This window comes from Anthonomus grandis (genome assembly GCF_022605725.1).
Source record: "Anthonomus grandis grandis chromosome 1 unlocalized genomic scaffold, icAntGran1.3 Chromosome103, whole genome shotgun sequence".
Classification (NCBI taxonomy): Eukaryota; Metazoa; Arthropoda; class Insecta; order Coleoptera; family Curculionidae; genus Anthonomus; species Anthonomus grandis.
The window spans coordinates 626-21671 of NW_026088425.1; the positions used below are offsets into that span (position 1 = coordinate 626).

A 21046-nucleotide genomic window follows, 5' to 3' on the forward strand; every position below is an offset into this window, starting at 1 on the left:
CCAAGGTCGTAGCTCTTCTAATAGCTGAGATATGGCATTTTTGATGCCCATTTTTGGCCTCAAAAACAGACGTCGAAAACCGACTTTTTCAGGATTTTCAAAGTGCTCTCATTCCCTTAGTTCTGCTCGGATCCTGTTATAACCCGGTGTTTTCGTAATCTAAGTGACCCAAATAAGACGCTGGTATACTTAGTTTGGTTTCGAAAAAATTCAATTTTTGGTGAAAAAATTCGATACGGGGGGGGTATACCCGAAAAATGAAAAAGTCCAAACTTTGAAGGTTGATATCTTGGCTTCTATGGGAGCTATCGGGAAAATTCCAACAGTTTTGTCTTAGTTTCGTCGTTCTAAATCCAACGAGACCATCCCCAAGGTCGTAGCTCTTCTAATAGCTGAGATATGGCATTTTTGATGCCCATTTTTGGCCTCAAAAACGGACGTCGAAAACCGACTTTTTCAGGATTTTCAAAGTGCTCTCATTCCCTTAGTTCTGCTCGGATCCTGTTATAACCCGGTGTTTTCGTAATCTAGGTGACCCAAATAAGACGCTGGTATACTTAGTTTGATTTCGAAAAAATTCAATTTTTGGTGAAAAAATTCGATACGGGGGGGTATACCCGAAAAATGAAAAAGTCCAAACTTTGAAGGTTGATATCTTGGCTTCTATGGGAGCTATCGGGAAAATTCCAACAGTTTTGTCTTAGTTTCGTCGTTCTAAATCCAACGAGACCATCCCCAAGGTCGTAGCTCTTCTAATAGCTGAGATATGGCATTTTTGATGCCCATATTTGGCCTCAAAAACAGACGTCGAAAACCGACTTTTTCAGGATTTTCAAAGTGCTCTCATTCCCTTAGTTCTGCTCGGATCCTGTTATAACCCGGTGTTTTCGTAATCTAAGTGACCCAAATAAGACGCTGGTATACTTAGTTTGATTTCGAAAAAATTCAATTTTTGGTGAAAAAATTCGATACGGGGGGGTATACCCGAAAAATGAAAAAGTCCAAACTTTGAAGGTTGATATCTTGGCTTCTATGGGAGCTATCGGGAAAATTCCAACAGTTTTGTCTTAGTTTCGTCGTTCTAAATCCAACGAGACCATCCCCAAGGTCGTAGCTCTTCTAATAGCTGAGATATGGCATTTTTGATGCCCATTTTTGGCCTCAAAAACAGACGTCGAAAACCGACTTTTTCAGGATTTTCAAAGTGCTCTCATTCCCTTAGTTCTGCTCGGATCCTGTTATAACCCGGTGTTTTCGTAATCTAGGTGACCCAAATAAGACGCTGGTATACTTAGTTTGATTTCGAAAAAATTCAATTTTTGGTGAAAAAATTCGATACGGGGGGGTATACCCGAAAAATGAAAAAGTCCAAACTTTGAAGGTTGATATCTTGGCTTCTATGGGAGCTATCGGGAAAATTCCAACAGTTTTGTCTTAGTTTCGTCGTTCTAAATCCAACGAGACCATCCCCAAGGTCGTAGCTCTTCTAATAGCTGAGATATGGCATTTTTGATGCCCATTTTTGGCCTCAAAAACAGACGTCGAAAACCGACTTTTTCAGGATTTTCAAAGTGCTCTCATTCCCTTAGTTCTGCTCGGATCCTGTTATAACCCGGTGTTTTCGTAATCTAAGTGACCCAAATAAGACGCTGGTATACTTAGTTTGATTTCGAAAAAATTCAATTTTTGGTGAAAAAATTCGATACGGGGGGGTATACCCGAAAAATGAAAAAGTCCAAACTTTGAAGGTTGATATCTTGGCTTCTATGGGAGCTATCGGGAAAATTCCAACAGTTTTGTCTTAGTTTCGTCGTTCTAAATCCAACGAGACCATCCCCAAGGTCGTAGCTCTTCTAATAGCTGAGATATGGCATTTTTGATGCCCATTTTTGGCCTCAAAAACGGACGTCGAAAACCGACTTTTTCAGGATTTTCAAAGTGCTCTCATTCCCTTAGTTCTGCTCGGATCCTGTTATAACCCGGTGTGTTCGTAATCTAGGTGACCCAAATAAGACGCTGGTATACTTAGTTTGATTTCGAAAAAATTCAATTTTTGGTGAAAAAATTCGATACGGGGGGGTATACCCGAAAAATGAAAAAGTCCAAACTTTGAAGGTTGATATCTTGGCTTCTATGGGAGCTATCGGGAAAATTCCAACAGTTTTGTCTTAGTTTCGTCGTTCTAAATCCAACGAGACCATCCCCAAGGTCGTAGCTCTTCTAATAGCTGAGATATGGCATTTTTGATGCCCATTTTTGGCCTCAAAAACGGACGTCGAAAACCGACTTTTTCAGGATTTTCAAAGTGCTCTCATTCCCTTAGTTCTGCTCGGATCCTGTTATAACCCGGTGTTTTCGTAATCTAGGTGACCCAAATAAGACGCTGGTATACTTAGTTTGATTTCGAAAAAATTCAATTTTTGGTGAAAAAATTCGATACGGGGGGGTATACCCGAAAAATGAAAAAGTCCAAACTTTGAAGGTTGATATCTTGGCTTCTATGGGAGCTATCGGGAAAATTCCAACAGTTTTGTCTTAGTTTCGTCGTTCTAAATCCAACGAGACCATCCCCAAGGTCGTAGCTCTTCTAATAGCTGAGATATGGCATTTTTGATGCCCATTTTTGGCCTCAAAAACAGACGTCGAAAACCGACTTTTTCAGGATTTTCAAAGTGCTCTCATTCCCTTAGTTCTGCTCGGATCCTGTTATAACCCGGTGTTTTCGTAATCTAAGTGACTCAAATAAGACGCTGGTATACTTAGTTTGATTTCGAAAAAATTCAATTTTTGGTGAAAAAATTCGATACGGGGGGGTATACCCGAAAAATGAAAAAGTCCAAACTTTGAAGGTTGATATCTTGGCTTCTATGGGAGCTATCGGGAAAATTCCAACAGTTTTGTCTTAGTTTCGTCGTTCTAAATCCAACGAGACCATCCCCAAGGTCGTAGCTCTTCTAATAGCTGAGATATGGCATTTTTGATGCCCATTTTTGGCCTCAAAAACAGACGTCGAAAACCGACTTTTTCAGGATTTTCAAAGTGCTCTCATTCCCTTAGTTCTGCTCGGATCCTGTTATAACCCTGTGTTTTCGTAATCTAGGTGACCCAAATAAGACGCTGGTATACTTAGTTTGATTTCGAAAAAATTCAATTTTTGGTGAAAAAATTCGATACGGGGGGGTATACCCGAAAAATGAAAAAGTCCAAACTTTGAAGGTTGATATCTTGGCTTCTATGGGAGCTATCGGGAAAATTCCAACAGTTTTGTCTTAGTTTCGTCGTTCTAAATCCAACGAGACCATCCCCAAGGTCGTAGCTCTTCTAATAGCTGAGATATGGCATTTTTGATGCCCATTTTTGGCCTCAAAAACAGACGTCGAAAACCGACTTTTTCAGGATTTTCAAAGTGCTCTCATTCCCTTAGTTCTGCTCGGATCCTGTTATAACCCGGTGTTTTCGTAATCTAGGTGACCCAAATAAGACGCTGGTATACTTAGTTTGATTTCGAAAAAATTCAATTTTTGGTGAAAAAATTCGATACGGGGGGGTATACCCGAAAAATGAAAAAGTCCAAACTTTGAAGGTTGATATCTTGGCTTCTATGGGAGCTATCGGGAAAATTCCAACAGTTTTGTCTTAGTTTCGTCGTTTTGAATCCAACGAGACCATCCCCAAGGTCGTTGCTCTTCTAATAGCTGAGATATGGCATTTTTGATGCCCATTTTTGGCCTCAAAAACGGACGTCGAAAACCGACTTTTTCAGGATTTTCAAAGTGCTCTCATTCCCTTAGTTCTGCTCGGATCCTGTTATAACCCGGTGTTTTCGTAATCTAAGTGACCCAAATAAGACGCTGGTATACTTAGTTTGATTTCGAAAAAATTCAATTTTTGGTGAAAAAATTCGATACGGGGGGGTATACCCGAAAAATGAAAAAGTCCAAACTTTGAAGGTTGATATCTTGGCTTCTATGGGAGCTATCGGGAAAATTCCAACAGTTTTGTCTTAGTTTCGTCGTTTTGAATCCAACGAGACCATCCCCACGGTCGTAGCTCTTCTAATAGCTGAGATATGGCATTTTTGATGCCCATTTTTGGCCTCAAAAACGGACGTCGAAAACCGACTTTTTCAGGATTTTCAAAGTGCTCTCATTCCCTTAGTTCTGCTCGGATCCTGTTATAACCCGGTGTTTTCGTAATCTAGGTGACCCAAATAAGACGCTGGTATACTTAGTTTGATTTCGAAAAAATTCAATTTTTGGTGAAAAAATTCGATACGGGGGGGTATACCCGAAAAAAGAAAAAGTCCAAACTTTGAAGGTTGATATCTTGGCTTCTATGGGAGCTATCGGGAAAATTCCAACAGTTTTGTCTTAGTTTCGTCGTTCTGAATCCAACGAGACCATCCCCAAGGTCGTAGCTCTTCTAATAGCTGAGATATGGCATTTTTGATGCCCATTTTTGGCCTCAAAAACAGACGTCGAAAACCGACTTTTTCAGGATTTTCAAAGTGCTCTCATTCCCTTAGTTCTGCTCGGATCCTGTTATAACCCGGTGTTTTCGTAATCTAGGTGACCCAAATAAGACGCTGGTATACTTAGTTTGATTTCGAAAAAATTCAATTTTTGGTGAAAAAATTCGATACGGGGGGGTATACCCGAAAAATGAAAAAGTCCCAACTTCGATATCTCGGCTTCTATGTGAGCTATCGGGAAAATTCCAACGGTTTTGTCTTAGTTTCGTCGTTCTGAATCCAACGAGACCATCCCCAAGGTCAAAGCTCTTCTAATAGCTGAGATATGGCATTTTTGATGCCCATTTTTGGCCTCAAAAACGGACGTCGAAAACCGACTTTTTCAGGATTTTCAAAGTGCTCTCATTCCCTTAGTTCTGCTCGGATCCTGTTATAACCCGGTGTTTTCGTAATCTAGGTGACCCAAATAAGACGCTGGTATACTTAGTTTGATTTCGAAAAAATTCAATTTTTGGTGAAAAAATTCGATACGGGGGGGTATACCCGAAAAATGAAAAAGTCCAAACTTTGAAGGTTGATATCTTGGCTTCTATGGGAGCTATCGGGAAAATTCCAACAGTTTTGTCTTAGTTTCGTCGTTTTGAATCCAACGAGACCATCCCCACGGTCGTAGCTCTTCTAATAGCTGAGATATGGCATTTTTGATGCCCATTTTTGGCCTCAAAAACGGACGTCGAAAACCGACTTTTTCAGGATTTTCAAAGTGCTCTCATTCCCTTAGTTCTGCTCGGATCCTGTTATAACCCGGTGTTTTCGTAATCTAGGTGACCCAAATAAGACGCTGGTATACTTAGTTTGACTTCGAAAAAATTTAATTTTTGGTGAAAAAATTCGATACGGGGGGGTATACCCGAAAAATGAAAAAGTCCAAACTTTGAAGGTTGATATCTTGGCTTCTATGGGAGCTATCGGGAAAATTCCAACAGTTTTGTCTTAGTTTCGTCGTTCCAAATCCAACGAGACCATCCCCAAGGTCGTAGCTCTTCTAGTAGCTGAGATATGGCATTTTTGATGCCCATTTTTGGCCTCAAAAACAGACGTTGAAAACCGACTTTTTCAGGATTTTCAAAGTGCTCTCATTCCCTTAGTTCTGCTCGGATCCTGTTATAACCCGGTGTTTCCGTAATCTAGGTGACCCAAATAAGACGCTGGTATACTTAGTTTGATTTCGAAAAAATTCAATTTTTGGTGAAAAAATTCGATACGGGGGGGTATACCCGAAAAATGAAAAAGTCCAAACTTTGAAGGTCGATATCTCGGCTTCTATGTGAGCTATCGGGAAAATTCCAACGGTTTTGTCTTAGTTTCGTCGTTCTGAATCCAACGAGACCACCCTCAAGGTCGTAGCTCTTCTAATAGCTGAGATATGGCATTTTTGATGCCCATTTTTGGCCTCAAAAACAGACGTCGAAAACCGACTTTTTCAGGATTTTCAAAGTGCTCTCATTCCCTTAGTTCTGCTCGGATCCTGTTATAACCCGGTGTTTTCGTAATCTAGGTGACCCAATTACGACGCTGGTATACTTAGTTTGATTTCGAAAAAAATCAATTTTTGGTGAAAAAATTCGATACGGGGGGGTATACCCGAAAAATGAAAAAGTCCAAACTTTGAAGGTTGATATCTTGGCTTCTATGGGAGCTATCGGGAAAATTCCAACAGTTTTGTCTTAGTTTCGTCGTTTTGAATCCAACGAGACCATCCCCAAGGTCGTAGCTCTTCTAATAGCTGAGATATGGCATTTTTGATGCCCATTTTTGGCCTCAAAAACGGACGTCGAAAACCGACTTTTTCAGGATTTTCAAAGTGCTCTCATTCCCTTAGTTCTGCTCGGATCCTGTTATAACCCGGTGTTTTCGTAATCTAGGTGACCCAAATAAGACGCTGGTATACTTAGTTTGATTTCGAAAAAATTCAATTTTTGGTGAAAAAATTCGATACGGGGGGGTATACCCGAAAAATGAAAAAGTCCAAACTTTGAAGGTTGATATCTTGGCTTCTATGGGAGCTATCGGGAAAATTCCAACAGTTTTGTCTTAGTTTCGTCGTTCTGAATCCAACGAGACCATCCCCAAGGTCGTAGCTCTTCTAATAGCTGAGATATGGCATTTTTGATGCCCATTTTTGGCCTCAAAAACGGACGTCGAAAACCGACTTTTTCAGGATTTTCAAAGTGCTCTCATTCCCTTAGTTCTGCTCGGATCCTGTTATAACCCGGTGTTTTCGTAATCTAGGTGACCCAAATAAGACGCTGGTATACTTAGTTTGATTTCGAAAAAATTCAATTTTTGGTGAAAAAATTCGATACGGGGGGGTATACCCGAAAAATGAAAAAGTCCAAACTTTGAAGGTTGATATCTTGGCTTCTATGGGAGCTATCGGGAAAATTCCAACAGTTTTGTCTTAGTTTCGTCGTTCTGAATCCAACGAGACCATCCCCAAGGTCGTAGCTCTTCTAATAGCTGAGATATGGCATTTTTGATGCCCAGTTTTGGCCTCAAAAACGGACGTCGAAAACCGACTTTTTCAGGATTTTCAAAGTGCTCTCATTCCCTTAGTTCTGCTCGGATCCTGTTATAACCCGGTGTTTTCGTAATCTAGGTGACCCAAATAAGACGCTGGTATACTTAGTTTGATTTCGAAAAAATTCAATTTTTGGTGAAAAAATTCGATACGGGGGGGTATACCCGAAAAATGAAAAAGTCCAAACTTTGAAGGTTGATATCTTGGCTTCTATGGGAGCTATCGGGAAAATTCCAACAGTTTTGTCTTAGTTTCGTCGTTCTGAATCCAACGAGACCATCCCCAAGGTCGTAGCTCTTCTAATAGCTGAGATATGGCATTTTTGATGCCCATTTTTGGCCTCAAAAACGAGGTCAAAAAGTGACAATTTCCGAATTTTCAAAGTGCTCTCATTCCCTTAGTTCTGATCGAATCCTGTTATAACCCGATATTTTCGTAATGTACTTGATGAGAACAATCCGCAGGTATAGTTAGTTCGAATTCGAAAAAAAAATTTTTTGGTGAAAAAAATCATAAGTGAAAAACCCTGTATGCCTGAAATTTCTTTTTGGCTCCTTTTCTATATTATTTAAATAATATAATATGTATTCGTATTTATTAATATTTTTTTTTTGTTTCAGAGTCATTTAGTCACCTGTTGCCCATATGTTTTGAAGACGGCCCTGGATTTAAAATTAGGACCCAATTTTCATAAAAATATGAAGGAATTACACTTTGTCATTGAATTATTCTTTAAATTTAGTTTTTAATTTAGAAATTATTGTAGTAATGTATTTTTTATTTCATTATTTATCATTTAATTTCCATGGGAGTTGGAAAATTAAGGAAAATATGGCGGAATGCCACTTTGCCCCGGAAACTTTCTTTCTCGATTAATCGATATTTTCATAGATACATCTTTTGTTCCAAATTAAATTCTCTTTCCATAGAGACAATTTCCCCGAGGATCGGTGGGAAAGTAGGGAAGTTATGCCAAATCTTCCACTTGGCATCTTCACTGGAGTTGGGGACTATCGAGAACTGAAGACGTCGGTACTCAGAGAAGGTGCGAGCAGTCGTAATCGCTTCCTAACCCGGGGCTTGCTGTCTCATGATCTTCCTGATACAAGGACGACTTCTGTTCCTTTACAACCATTTCCATGGATGTCGATGGGGGAAATGGGGAAATATCCCAGATTTTCCACTTGGATTCTCTCTCTCTCACATTTTTCAATATTTCTCTTTTCCTCTCAATTTCTCGTAATTTTTCATAGACACGTTATTTGTTCCAAATTAAATTCTCTTTCCATAGAGACAATTTCCCCGAGGATCGGTGGAAAAGTAGGGAAGTTATGCCAAATCTTCCACTTGGCATCATCACTGGAAGTGGGGACTATCGAGAACTGAAGACGTCGGTACTCAAGGAAGATGCGAGCAGTCGTAATCGCTTCCTAACCCGGGGCTTGCTGTCTCAAGATCTTCCTGATACAAGGACGACTTCTGTTCCTTTACAACCAATTTCCATGGATGTCAATGGGGAAAATGGGGAAATATCCCAGATTTTCCACTTGGATTCTCTCTCTCTCACATTTTTCAATATTTCTCTTTTCCTCTCAATTTCTCGTAATTTTTCATAGACACGTTATTTGTTCCAAATTAAATTCTCTTTCCATAGAGACGATTTCCCCGAGGATCGGTGGGAAAGTAGGGAAGTTATGCCAAATCTTCCACTTGGCATCTTCACTGGAAGTGGGGACTATCGAGAACTGAAGACGTCGGTACTCAAGGAAGATGCGAGCAGTCGTAATCGCTCCCTAACCCGGGGCTTGCTGTCTCATGATCTTCTTGATACAAGGACGACTTCTGTTCCTTTATATCCATTTCCATGGATGTCGATGGGGGAAATGGGGAAACATCCCAGATTTTCCACTTGGATTCTCTCTCTCTCACATTTTTCAATATTTCTCTTTTCCTCTCAAGTTTTCGTAATTTTTCATAGACTCATTTTTTGTTCCAAATTAAATTCTCTTTCCATAGAGACAATTTCCCCGAGGATCGGTCGGAAAGTAGGGAAGTTATGCCAAATCTTCCACTTGGCATCTTCACTGGAAGTGGGGACTATCGAGAACTGAAGACGTCGGTACTCAAGGAAGATGCGAGCAGTCGTAATCGCTCCCTAACCCGGGGCTTGCTGTCTCATGATCTTCTTGATACAAGGACGACTTCTGTTCCTTTATATCCATTTCCATGGATGTCGATGGGGGAAATGGGGAAACATCCCAGATTTTCCACTTGGATTCTCTCTCTCTCACATTTTTCAATATTTCTCTTTTCCTCTCAAGTTTTCGTAATTTTTCATAGACTCATTTTTTGTTCCAAATTAAATTCTCTTTCCATAGAGACAATTTCCCCGAGGATCGGTCGGAAAGTAGGGAAGTTATGCCAAATCTTCCACTTGGCATCTTCACTGGAAGTGGGGACTATCGAGAACTGAAGACGTCGGTACTCAAGGAAGATGCGAGCAGTCGTAATCGCTCCCTAACCCGGGGCTTGCTGTCTCATGATCTTCTTGATACAAGGACGACTTCTGTTCCTTTATATCCATTTCCATGGATGTCGATGGGGGAAATGGGGAAACATCCCAGATTTTCCACTTGGATTCTCTCTCTCTCACATTTTTCAATATTTCTCTTTTCCTCTCAAGTTTTCGTAATTTTTCATAGACTCATTTTTTGTTCCAAATTAAATTCTCTTTCCATAGAGACAATTTCCCCGAGGATCGGTCGGAAAGTAGGGAAGTTATGCCAAATCTTCCACTTGGCATCTTCACTGGAAGTGGGGACTATCGAGAACTGAAGACGTCGGTACTCAAGGAAGATGCGAGCAGTCGTAATCGCTCCCTAACCCGGGGCTTGCTGTCTCATGATCTTCTTGATACAAGGACGACTTCTGTTCCTTTATATCCATTTCCATGGATGTCGATGGGGGAAATGGGGAAACATCCCAGATTTTCCACTTGGATTCTCTCTCTCTCACATTTTTCAATATTTCTCTTTTCCTCTCAAGTTTTCGTAATTTTTCATAGACTCATTTTTTGTTCCAAATTAAATTCTCTTTCCATAGAGACAATTTCCCCGAGGATCGGTGGGAAAGTAGGGAAGTTATGCCAAATTTTCCACTTGGCATCTTCACTGGAGGTGGGGACTATCGAGAACTGAAGACGTCGGTACTCAAGGAAGATGCGAGCAGTCGTAATCGCTCCCTAACCCGGGGCTTGCTGTCTCATGATCTTCTTGATACAAGGACGACTTCTGTTCCTTTATATCCATTTCCATGGATGTCGATGGGGGAAATGGGGAAACATCCCAGATTTTCCACTTGGATTCTCTCTCTCTCACATTTTTCAATATTTCTCTTTTCCTCTCAATTTCTCGTAATTTTTCATAGACACGTTATTTGTTCCAAATTAAATTCTCTTTCCATAGAGACAATTTCCCCGAGGATCGGTGGAAAAGTAGGGAAGTTATGCCAAATCTTCCACTTGGCATCATCACTGGAAGTGGGGACTATCGAGAACTGAAGACGTCGGTACTCAAGGAAGATGCGAGCAGTCGTAATCGCTCCCTAACCCGGGGCTTGCTGTCTCATGATCTTCTTGATACAAGGACGACTTCTGTTCCTTTATATCCATTTCCATGGATGTCGATGGGGGAAATGGGGAAACATCCCAGATTTTCCACTTGGATTCTCTCTCTTTCACATTTTTCAATATTTCTCTTTTCCTCTCAATTTCTCGTAATTTTTCATAGACACGTTATTTGTTCCAAATTAAATTCTCTTTCCATAGAGACAATTTCCCCGAGGATCGGTGGAAAAGTAGGGAAGTTATGCCAAATCTTCCACTTGGCATCATCACTGGAAGTGGGGACTATCGAGAACTGAAGACGTCGGTACTCAAGGAAGATGCGAGCAGTCGTAATCGCTCCCTAACCCGGGGCTTGCTGTCTCATGATCTTCTTGATACAAGAACGACTTCTGTTCCTTTATATCCATTTCCATGGATGTCGATGGGGAAAATGGGGAAATATCCCAGATTTTCCACTTGGATTCTCTCCAACATTCATCATTATTTCTTTTACTCTAAATTTTTTCCACTTTCTCATCATTTTCATCGATACACTCTTTGTTAGGTGTTTAATACGCTTCCTTATGACCCAATTTCCATGGAAATCGATAGGAAATTTAAAAAATTATGGTAGACTTACACTTTGAGATCATTTCCTTCATTTTTTCTTAACTTGGAAACTATCGGATCAACTTGGAACAATGAGAGAGAAAAAGGTAATGTTGTTGGATTTCCTACGGCTCTTTCCTCTCTTTTATTGATGTTTATATTTAGATCATGGTTACTTGGCAGTATACTCCCTTACCCCCCTTCCCCCCGCAGTTCAAGGAGTAATTTAGAGATGACCTTAAGGACTATAAAAAAGGGACGTGATCCGACTTGTTTTTGGAACTTAATACTGAAGTAGTTCTCTTTTCAGATGGACCTGGATTACCCTAAAATGGACGTGACTTACCTTGAGATAGACGTGGATTCTCCCCAGATGGACTGGCTTACCTTACTAGAAGAACTCACCTTAATTTGATAAGGCATAAGTCATCCAAAACTCGTCAATTTTGATAGGTAAATGAAATGTTAAATGTTAAAACAGTCTTCATTAATTTTGTTTCTCTCTCTGTTCCAGATAGCTTTGTACCCAAGACCGAAAAAGAACATGTCAATGAAGGATAAAGAAGGCAAAAGCAAGAGTGAAGAATGCAGTATATAAAATATGAATAATGACAAAAATTAAAAACAAAAAACCCCCCCCCGATTCCAAAAGTAAGTCATTTAAAATTGTTACTTTTCTATATTAAATAAATGAACACTTTTCTCAGGAAATAATTGACGTCAGAATCCTATGGTGGTAGAACCAAAGAACCTTATCTGTTATGGAATTACTTACTGAGAGGTAATTTAGTCCCACCCAATGTTAAACTACTCAAAGTCACCATGAATAATTTTGTTCCAGGAAGGAATACCAATCAAGCAAACAACTGAAGGCTCAATCAAAGAACCATCTGCAGTAGCAGCTTTGTACCTATCGGACTCAATTTGTTGCTAAGGTAACTTTTCTTTGTGTCTTTTTTTTACGAATAAATCACTCCCCATCTCTCTTTCCTTTTCTATATATAATTGAGGCGTGTTTTACGAAAACCGCACATGTCCAAAATCAACGAAATTGAGCTAGTGGTGGCACCATCTAGATTAAAAATATGATGTTTTTAATATCCTAAGATAGAGCTAATTGAAAATTCGATAATTCTGCAAAAAACACACATGTTCATTGTTTTTCCACCAAATACAGCATTATAGTCTATAATATATATTATAAATAATTTAGTGGAACTTTGGGCAAATTTGGACAATTTTTAAGGGAGTTATGGACTTTTTGGTATTAAAGGTCCAAAAGAATGGAGAAAAATACCAACATTTAACTTTGACAGCCTGTAAAAAATGTTCCAATTAAAGTATTAACTTGAAATATCTTTATAAACTTAATACGAAGTTTTCTTAATAATTTAGTGGAACTTTGGGTAAATTTGGACAATTTTTAAGGGAGTTATGGACTTTTGGATACTAAAGGTCCAAAAGAATGGAGAAAAATCGAACATTTAACTTTGACAGCCTGTAAAAAATTTTTCAATTGAAGTATCAACTTGAAATATCTTTATAAACTTAATATGAAGTTTTCTTAATAATTTAGTAGAACTTTGGGTAAATTTGGACAATTTTCAAAGGAGTTATTGACTTTTTTGTACTAAAGGTCCAAAAGAATGGAGAAAAATCCAACATTTAACTTTGACAGCCTGTAAAAAATTTTTCAATTGAAGTATCAACTTGAAATATCTTTATAAACTTAATATAAAGTTTTCTTAATAATTTAGTGGAACTTTGGGCAAATTTGGACAATTTTCAAGGGAGTTATGGACTTTTTGGTACGAAATAAAGAAGTTATGGACAATTTTTGGTGAAAATTGGAAAAAATTTTAATTTCTTTTTTTATATTAATAGACCATCTAAAATCCTTCAAAAAAGCTTGATAAAACTTTTTTGGAAAATACACCAAAAAAAAGTTACAGCCAAATTTCCCTATCTCAAAAAATCCAAAGGGGTACCCATGGGAAAATTGTCATTATTTCGGTTTTTATTTTTTCCCGGGAAAACTATTGGCTGGAGGAGAAAATTGTTTTAATAAAAGTTGTTTGAAATGTCAATGAGCATCAGATGCAATAAAAAAATCATTATTACCTTCAATAGTTTTCCAGAAAATCAGGAAAAACCTCTAAGTAGTTTTCCCGAATTTTCTCGAAAACTATTGGGAAAATTTAAAAAATTCTTTTACCTTTGGGTTCCTTGTTAAAAATGCTACAAATAATGTAGAATAACTTTTAGTCGTAAATCTCGAAATAAAGAAGTTATGGACAATTTTTGAAAAAATGACAAATTTTTGGTGAAAATTTTGAAAAATTTTTTTTTTTTTTAAATTATTTTTTTTTGGTAGATCGATAGAATATCTAAAATACTTCAAAAAAGCTTAATAAAACTTTTTTGGAAAATACACCAAAAAAAAGTTACAGCCAAATTTCCCTATCTCAAAAAATCCAAAGGGGGTACCCATGGGAAAATTGTCATTATTTCGGTTTTTATTTTTTCCCGGGAAAACTATTGGCTGGAGGAGAAAATTGTTTTAATAAAAGTTGTTTGGAATTTCAATGCGCATCAGATGCAATAAAAAAGTAATTTCTATCTTTAACAGTTTTCCAGAAAATCAGGAAAAACTTGTAAACAGTTTTCCCGAATTTTCTCGAAAACTATTGGGAAAATTAAAAAAATTCTTTTACCGTTGGGTTCACTCTCACGAGATGTGTTGCTACAAATAATGTAGAATAACTTTTAGTCGTAAATCTCAAAATAAGGAAGTTATGGACAATTTTTGAAAAATGGCAAATTTTTGGTGAAAATTTTGAAAAAAAATTTTTTTGAAAAAAAACTATTTTTTTTTTTGGTAGATCGATAGAATATCTAAAATACTTCAAAAAAGCTTAATAAAACTTTTTTGGAAAAATACACCAAAAAAAAGTTACAGCCAAATTTTCCCTATCTCAAAAAATCCAAAGGGGTATCCATGGGAAAAATTGTCATTATTTCGGTTTTTATTTTTTCCCGGGAAAACTATTGGCTGGAGGAGAAAATTGTTTGAATAAAAGTTGTTTGGAATTTCAATGCGCATCAGATGCAATAAAAAAGTAATTTCTATCTTCAACAGTTTTCCAGAAAATCAGGAAAATACTTGTAAACAGTTTTCCCGAATTTTCTCGAAAACTATTGGGAAAATTAAAAAAATTCTTTTACCGTTGAGTTCCCTGTTAAAAATGCTACAAATAATGTAGAATAACTTTTAGTCGTAAATCTCGAAATAAAGAAATTATGGACAATTTTTGAAAAAATGACAAATTTTTGGTGAAAATTTTGGAAAAAAATTTTTTTGAAAAAAAACTATTTTTTTTTCGGTAGATCGATAGAATATCTAAAATACTTCAAAAAAGCTTAATAAAACTTTTTTGGAAAATACACCAAAAAAAAGTTACAGCCAAATTTCTCTATCTCAAAAAATCCAAAGGGGTATCCATGGGAAAATTGTCATTATTTCGGTTTTTATTTATTCCCGGGAAAACTATTGGCTGGAGGAGAAAATTGTTTGAATAAAAGTTGTTTGGAATTTCAATGCGCATCAGATGCAATCAAAAAGTAATTTCTATCTTCAACAGTTTTCCAGAAAATCAGGAAAAACTTGTAAACAGTTTTCGTTAGTCGGTACTCAGCGAAGATGAGGCGGGGGTAATCGCTTCCTAACCCGGGGCTCACTGTCTCAAGATCTTCCTGATACAAGGACGACTTCTGTTTCTTTACAACCATTTCCATGGATGTCGGTGGGGGAAAATGGGGAAATTCTCCCAGATTTTCCACTTGGATTCTCTCCAACATTCGTCATTATTTCTTTTACTCTCATTTTTTTCTTATTGTTGGGTGTTAAATACGCTTCCTTATGACCCAATTTCCAAGGAAATCAATAGGAAATTTAAAAGAATTATGGTAGAATTAAACTTTAAAAATCATTTCCTTCATTTTCTCTTAACTTGGAGACTCTTGGATTAACTTGGAACAATGAGAGAGAGAAAGGTAATGTTGGATTTCCTGCGACTCTTTCTTCACTCTCACGAGATGTGTGTTACTTGGCAGTATACTCCCTTATACCCCTTCCCCCAACAGTCCAAGGACTAGTAATCCAGAGATGACCTTAAGGATTGTAAAGAAGGGACGTGATCCGGCTTGGAAGGACCATGTGACGCGTGAATTCACTTTTGTTTTTGGAGCTTAATACTGAAGTACTTCTCTTTTCAGATGGACGTGGCTTACCTCGAGATAGACGTGGATTACCCTCAGATGGACTGGCTTACCCTACTAGAAGAATTCACCTTAATTTGATAAGGTGTAAGTCATTCAAAATGCGCGTCATTTTGGACAGATAAATAAATGAAATGTTAAAACAGTCTTTATTAATATTTTCTCTCTCTCTGATCCAGATATCTTTGTACCGAAGAAAATGATAAATGAAGAAGTGACTTACGTTTGTCTGTCTCCCTCGCACGAATTCATTGATTTTCTACAAAGAAACCTATACACATTTTCACCGGAGTGAGGAGGCGTCAGATGGCGCCCGCGGTAAGGTATAAACATAAACAGCTGATTTTGACAGGTAATAGAAAGTTTATTTTTATATACATAAATGTTGTGCCAATGTATAGTGAAAATTATATAATGTGAAAGTGTTTATTTACTTATTATAAATTAGTGTGAAGGTGGGTAAACAACACGTGCAGCGCTGCACTTTGAACTTTAGTGTTTTCAGGGTTCCAAAAGTTCAAAATGAGTTGTAAGAGGTCATGCATCAACTGTGCCATTTATCTGTGAGTTTATAAACGATTATTTTGCATTTTTCTATTGAGTTGTTTTCGTTTAATTAAATAATTGCGAAACGAGGAAAAGGCGTGAGAATCGCTTGACGAGTTTTGAGTATAGAGGTGCGCCTCTTGAAGATTTTAATCACTCCCATTTATTCTTAGAGGGAACGTTTAAAAACAATCGACACGACTCTGTTGCTACAAACTCGTCACCCTCAAGGCTTTTCCTCCAATTTACCGAAAAAAATCCCCTTATCAGTCCCAATATAAACCGACTTACTTCACTTCTAGTGCAGTTTTACTTGCTACTGGCAGCCATTTTGTTGTTTATCATCGTACCGGTCACCTTCATGTTTAGTACAGGGGTGCAGAAAAGTCTCATTTTCCCCACATGTAAGTCTTATTATTGTCAGCACCAACGATATTGCTATTAACAAAGATAATTTTTTCAAGATCTAATTGAACCAAAAGACTATTCAGACCCAGAAATCTATGGACTAACTGGGGCCAAAAATTTATACTTGAACATTTCCCAACCGCATAATGGGGGTGAAAACGTCACTTTGGGCATATGGCAAATATTGCCCAGAGAGGTGCTGAACCCCGGCATCTTATATAATAAAGATTATGACTTTGAGGGCATTTTTAAAGGAGGGCAAGCACGATATTCTGATTTATTTGCACGGCAATGGGGCTGACAGGTCCAAATCTGTGCCCCTTTACAATATTTTAAGGGAGTTTTTTCCATATTTTTGCTGTGACTAGACTATAGAGGTAAGAATAAGGCTTCAGTTTAACCTTTATTGCGGGAAATCGAGGTATTTAGGAACTTGAAAGTTTTGCAGATGATGGGGCCTATTAAGGTCGCTTTTCTTGTAGATCAACAGTTTTTCTTGTAAAAAATAAAAAGTGATTTTTTGATTTTTTCAGAGAATGCCCCAGTGAGTAATTCTTTAAAAAAAGGAGTGCGCACTATTAAAATAAAGGAGTTATGGACGTTTTTTGTAAAATGGCCAATTTTTAACAAAAAAAAAATTTTTTTGAAAAAAATTTTTTTTTTTGGTACATGAATAGAATATCTAAAATCCTTCAAAAAAGCTTAATAAAACTTTTTTTGGAAAATGCTCCAAAAAAAAAGTTATACCCGAATTACCGAAAAATTTCTTTCCAAAAAAATCCAAAGGGGTACCCATGGAAAAATTGTCTTTATTACAGTTTTTTATTTTTTTCCGGGAAAACTATTGGCTGGAGAAAATATTTGCTATAATAAAAGTTGTGTGGAATGTCAATGCGCATCAGATGCAATTGAAAAATAATTTTTATCTTTAATAGTTCTCCGGAAAATTGAGGAAAACCTCTTAACAGTTTTCCCGAATTTTCTCGAGAACTGTTGGGAAAATCGAAAATTTTCTTTTACTATTATATTCCACATTAAAAACACTACAAATTATGTAGAATAAGTTTTTGCCGTAAATTTCAAAGTAAAGAAGTTATGAACGATTTTTGAAAAATTGGCAGCTTTTTGGCAAAAAATTTGAAAAAATTTTTTTTTTTGAAAAAATTTATTTTTTTTGCTAAATCGATAAAACATCTAAAATCCTTCAAAAAAGCTTAATAAAACTTTTTGGGAAAACCTACCAAAAAAAAATTTATACCCGAATTTTCGAAAAATTTATTTCCAAAAAAATCCAAAGGGGGTACCCATTGGAAAATTGTCATTATTACGGTTTTTATTTTTTTCCGGGAAAACTATTGGCTGCAGAAAATAATTGTTATAATAAAAGTTGTGTGGAATGCCAATGCGCATCAGATGCAACAGAAAAATAATTTCTATCTTTAATAGTATTCCGGAAAATTGGGAAAAACCTCTAAACAGTTTTCCCGAATTTTCTCGAGAACTGTTGAGAAAATCGAAAATTTTCTTTCACCATTATATTCCAAATTAAAAACACTACAAATTATGTAGAATAACTTTTAGTCGTAAATTTTAAAGTAAAGAAGTTATGAACGATTTTTGAAAAATTGGCAATTTTTTTGGCAAAAAATTTGAAAAAAAAAAATTTTTTGAAAAAATGTATTTTTTTTTTGTTAAATCGATAAAACATCTAAAATCCTTCAAAAAAGCTTAATAAAACTTTTTTGGAAAACCTAACAAAAAAAAATTATACCCGAATTTCCGAATAATTTCTTTCCCCAAAAATCCAAAGGGGTACCCATGGGAAAATTGTCATTATTACGGTTTTTATTTTTCTCCGGGAATACTATTCACTGGAGAAAATAATTGTTATAATAAAAGTTGTGTGGAATGCCAATGCGCATCAGATGCGATAGAAAAATAATTTATATCCTTAATAGTTTTCCGGAAAATTGGGAAAAACCTCTAAACAGTTTTCCGGAATTTTCTCGAAAACTATTGGGAAAATTGAAATTTTTCTTTTACCATTATATTCCAAATTAAAAACACTACAAATTATGTAGAATAAGTTTTTGCCGTAAATTTCAAAGTAAAGAAGTTATGAACGATTTTTGAAAAATTGGCAACTTTTTGGCAAAAAAAATTGAAATTTTTTTTTTTTTTTTTTTTAAATTTATTTTTTTTTGCTAAATCGATAAAACATCTAAAATCCTTCAAAAAAGCTTGATAAAACTTTTTTGAAAAATGCTCCAAAAAAAAGTTATACCCGAATTTCCGACAAATTTCTTTCCAAAAAAATCCAAAGGGGTACCCATGAGAAAATTGTCATTATTACGGTTTTTATTTTTTTTCCGGGAAAACTATTGGCTGGAGAAAATAATTGTTATTACAAAAGTTGTGTGAAATGTCAACGCGCATCAGATGCAATAGAAAAATAATTTATATCTTTAATAGTTTTCCGGAAAATTGGGAAAAAACCTCTAAACAGTTTTCCGGAATTTTCTCAAGAACTGTTGGGAATATTGAAAATTTTTTTCACCATTATATTCCAAATTAAAAACACTACAAATTATGTAGAATAAGTTTTAGTCGTAAATTTCAAAGTAAAGAAGTTATGAACGATTTTTGAAAAATTGGCAATTTTTTGGCAAAAAATTTGAAAAAAAAAAATTTTTATGAAAAAATTTATTTTTTTTGCTATATCGATAAAACATCTAAAATCCTTCAAAAAAGCTTAATAAAACTTTTTTGGAAAACCTACCAAAAAAAAATTATACCCGAATTTCCGAATAATTTCTTTCCCCAAAAATCCAAAGGGGTAACCATGGGAAAATTGTCACTATTTCGGTTTTTATTTTTTTCCGGGGAAAACTATTGGCTGAAGAAAATATTTGTTATAATAAAAGTTGTGTGAAATGTCAACGCGCATCAGATGCAATAGAAAAATAATTTGTATCTTTAATAGTTTTCCGGAAAATTGGGAAAAACCTCTAAACAGTTTTCCGGAATTTTCTCGAGAACTGTTGGGAATATTGAAAATTTTTTTTCACCATTATATTCCAAATTAAAAAACACTACAAATTATGTAGAATAAGTTTTAGTCGTAAATTTCAAAGTAAAGAAGTTATGAACGATTTTTGAAAAATTGGCAATTTTTGGCAAAAAATTTGAAAAAAAAAAATTTTTATGAAAAAATTTATTTTTTTTGCTATATCGATAAAACATCTAAAATCCTTCAAAAAAGCTTGATAAAACTTTTTTGAAAAACCTACCAAAAAAAAGTTATACCCGAATTTCCGAAAATTTTCTTTCCAAAAAAATCCAAAGGGGGGTACCATGGGAAAAATTGTCACTATTTCGGTTTTTATTTTTTTCCGGGAAAACTATTGGCTGGAGAAAATATTTGTTATAATAAAAGTTGTGTGGAATATCAATGCGCATCAGATGCAACAGAAAAATAATTTCTATCTTTAATAGTATTCCGGAAAATTGGGAAAAACCTCTAAACAGTGTTCCCGAATTTTCTCGAAAACTATTGGGAAAATTGAAAATTTTCTTTCACGATTATATTCCAAATTAAAAACACTACAAATTATGTAGAATAAGTTTTAGTCGTAAATTTCAAAGTAAAGAAGTTATGAACGATTTTTGAAAAATTGGCAATTTTTGGCAAAAAATTTGAAAAAAAAAATTTTTATGAAAAAATTTACTTTTTTTTTTGCTATATCGATAAAACATCTAAAATCCTTCAAAAAAGCTTGATAAAACTTTTTTGAAAAACCTACCAAAAAAAAGTTATACCCGAATTTCCGAAAATTTTCTTTCCAAAAAAATCCAAAGGGGGGGTACCATGAGAAAATTGTCATTATTACGGTTTTTATTTTTTTCCGGGAAAACTATTGGCTGGAGAAAATATTTGTTATAATAAAAGTTGTGTGGAATGTCAACGCGCATCAGATGCAACAGAAAAATAATTTTTATCTTTAATAGTTTTCCGGAAAATTGGGAAAAACCTCTAAACAGTTTTCCCGAATTTTCTCGAAAACTATTGGGAAAAATCGAAAATTTTTCTTTTACCATTCTATTCCAAATTAAAAACACTACAAATTATGTAGAATAAGTTTTAGTCGTAAATTTCAAAGTAAAGAAGTTATGAACGATTTTTGAAAAAATTGGCAATTTTTTGGCAAAAAATTTGAAAAAAAAAAAATTTTTTTTGCTACATCGATAAAACATCTAAAATCATGTTGTTGAGCCTTAAAATGCCTATCGTCTGCAAAACATTTCAAGCGGTTCTCTTTAGTTCAATTAGGCTTAAATGGGGTTATTTCCCAAAAAGTCTCTCATAACTTTCTTAATACACCATTTAGAGCAAAAACGGATTCTAGCAATCTTTTTAAGGCCTCTACAGAGAACCCAATGCAGCAATAAAAACCTTAATTTTCCCTATAGGTAACGAGTAAATCGAATTCAATAATTTAAAAAAAAACCCTTGCAGGCTACGCAGACTCCACCACTCTCACGAGATGTG

General features: G+C 35.8%; 2 long non-coding RNA genes across 3 annotated transcripts in view; both read left to right on the forward strand.

Annotated features, from left to right (window-relative positions):
- Window positions 1–10961: 10961 nt before the first annotated feature.
- Window positions 10962–21046, forward strand: part of LOC126749375 (uncharacterized) — a 13120-nt gene continuing 3035 nt past the window's right edge. Inside the window, exons 1-5 of the long non-coding RNA XR_007665037.1 lie at window positions 10962–11372; window positions 11431–11718; window positions 11780–11916; window positions 11973–12046; window positions 12107–12200. This is a non-coding gene — a long non-coding RNA (uncharacterized LOC126749375). The remainder of the gene's footprint in view (window positions 11373–11430; window positions 11719–11779; window positions 11917–11972; window positions 12047–12106; window positions 12201–21046) is intronic.
- LOC126749379 (uncharacterized) lies at window positions 15541–16403 on the forward strand. 2 transcript variants are annotated; one of them, XR_007665041.1, is made up of 3 exons: window positions 15541–15630; window positions 15723–16106; window positions 16392–16403. It is a non-coding gene; the product is annotated as an uncharacterized LOC126749379 (long non-coding RNA). The 2 variants fall into 2 exon arrangements; XR_007665040.1 differs by lacking the exon at window positions 16392–16403 and adding an exon at window positions 16263–16391.